This window comes from Limulus polyphemus, unplaced genomic scaffold (genome assembly GCF_000517525.1).
Source record: "Limulus polyphemus unplaced genomic scaffold, Limulus_polyphemus-2.1.2 Scaffold9943, whole genome shotgun sequence".
Lineage (NCBI taxonomy): Eukaryota > Metazoa > Arthropoda > Merostomata > Xiphosura > Limulidae > Limulus > Limulus polyphemus.
The window spans coordinates 1-2,627 of NW_013675553.1; the positions used below are offsets into that span (position 1 = coordinate 1).

Sequence of the window (2,627 nt, forward strand, 5' to 3'; positions counted from 1 at the left end):
TTAGCTTTAAACCTACAGGTATGCTATATATATTAGCTTTAAACCTACAGGTATGTTATAGCTGTTAGCTTCAAACCTACAGATATGTTATAGCTGTTAGTTTTAAGTATCTCATCTTTTGATTACATTGAATATGCAACTCTATTTTCTGTTTGAAATTGTGATTAGGTTTTTCATAGTCTACTTTACAAAGGTGTGTAAATGGCAGGTGTTTCACACTTTCTTTGTGGTAAAGGTGTGTTAAATGACAGGTGTTTCACACTTACCTTGTGGTAAAGGTGTGTTAAATGACAGGTGTTTCACACTTCCTTTGTGGTAAAGATGTGTTAAATGACAAGTGTTTCACACTTACTTTGTGGTAAAGGTGTGTTAAATGACAGGTGTTTCACACTTACTTTGTGGTAAAGGTGTGTTAAATGACAGGTGTTTCACACTTACTTTGTGGTAAAGGTGTGTTAAATGACAGGTGTTTCACACTTACTTTGTGGTAAAGGTGTGTGAAATGACAGGTGTTTCACACTTACTTTGTGGTAATCTTTTTCACTTTTCTACTAGACTGTACTTCTACTTCAAAGAAAATTCAGTCAAACCGTATTATCCCACTGTGATAAAAAACCATGTTTTTTTTTTCTCGTCTATAAACAAATATGCAAACGAAATGATCATTATCGGTCAGTGGCTAATAAGATACGTTGTTTATTTTCTTTTCATAAAACAAAGAACAAAAACATGATGGCGTCTATATGTAGAACGATGATATTCAAAAGATAGCCAAATAATTCATATAATTTCAAACATTTGAATAATTGAACACTATTTACAATATTATATATATAATTTTGATTTTGATAGATAACAAGGGTGAAGTTTACAAAGTAATTTTGTTATCCAACTAGAAAGATTGACATATTTTCTGACTATTTAACAAAGTATTGTTATCAACACATTTATATTAATTGATTTAAATCAAAACAAATGTTACTTTAAGCCAAATGTGAAGCAGTAATAATAATACAAATAATAATAACTCAAAAATGTAAACTAATTAGCACTAGTCATTGGTCAAACACAAAAAATAAAGACATTTTGTGGCTGCAAAAGATTGTCAAAAGCAGAAAAATCTATATTATAAATAAACAGCTTAAAATCTGAATGTACACGCTCCACTGGCAAGACTATGTTGTTTATTATAGTGTTCTTCTAGTGACGTAGTTCCACGTGTGCACGTCATAAACCAATCTTTGTGATAGCAGTAGCCAAGTGCATCGGTTATTATCACCATGACAACACAGGATACGGTACAAGGCAAAGCTTTACGTTCAACAGGTTATAGTTCGGCCGTGATGACAACTGGAACAAACACTTAGAAGGCGCGGCGCCACCATGCGGTAAGTCACGGATTGTTGGAGAAACATTCAAAACTCTGGGACTATAATCTTCGCTCAAACGATGAATCAAATTAAAAAAAAACAACAACAACAAAAACACACACACACACAATCTTATAATTTACGTAATAGTGAAGATTTATTTTAATATATAATAGTATAGAGTGTGTGTGTGTTTTTTAATTTTTTCATCTCGATCCCGTTGAAACATTAATTATAGTTTCCGTGAGATGGCGCCAGTGTAGACAGTCCATTCGATAGTACGATCTATGACATTCTTCATATCGGGTTATATGAAGAGTTTACCTTTTGTTTTTTAACCTCTCAATCGCACCTTGTTTATGCGTTGAAGTCGAGTGAAGTTTCTGGAAAAAATTAAGAAAAACAAAACAAGTGTTAGGTAACAAAAGTTATGAACATATTGTAAGAAATACGTTTAACGAACAACCTGAGTAAACAGAACCCGGCCATTTCAAGAAACTTGAAAACATAAAACAGGTGTAAGTAAACACGATTGCCAAAACTGCTGTGGACTTATTGGTTTAGCACTAAATACAGTTTCTTGGGTAAATCTTGACATATTTTTATCTTAAAAACTATAATTTTTAACCCTAGTGACATATTTGTATACATTATGTATTGGTTTAACCCTGGTATATGTATGTCTATGGAACATATGAGTTCAACCCTAACACGTGTTTATCTTCGTAAAAGATTGATTAAGACAGAAACGCCAAAGCTTAATTAAGCCTTGAGATTTTGAATGCATAAAATGGATTTTTAAAAGCCAAAAACGGGCGTATCTTTGTCCCCAAAAAAGCTTAATTGAAGAGTGTTACAATTAAGCATTAAATTTCGAAGATAAAACCGTGTTAGGGTTAAATCAATGCCACGTGTCTACGTGTTACATAATATATTGGTTCAGTGCAAACACATTTGGGTATATGTAACTTATTAGGTTAACTCTATCTGTATGCCTTGATTAACACATTTTTGGGTTAAACGAACAAGTTATAAATTTACTTGCATAATTACACATTTATCTGTGTGACTTGGCTGGGCGTGGCCAAATTGTTAACGTGCTGAAATGTGAACACGAGGGTCCATGGTTTGTGTTTCGTTGCATAAAAATCGCTTTACGCACTTTAGAGCCGTGAATACATCATAATAGTAACGGTCAAGTCCGAATATTTTATTATAGTAGCTCAAATACTGGGGGTGGGTGCTGTTGACTAGCTG

General features: G+C 33.1%; 1 long non-coding RNA gene across 1 annotated transcript in view; it reads right to left on the reverse strand.

Annotated features, from left to right (window-relative positions):
- Nucleotides 1–753: 753 nt before the first annotated feature.
- The window catches only part of LOC111083521, a 21,158-nt gene continuing 19,284 nt past the window's right edge, over nt 754–2,627 (reverse strand). The window contains exon 3 of the long non-coding RNA XR_002609089.1: nt 754–1,753. This is a non-coding gene — a long non-coding RNA (uncharacterized LOC111083521). The remainder of the gene's footprint in view (nt 1,754–2,627) is intronic.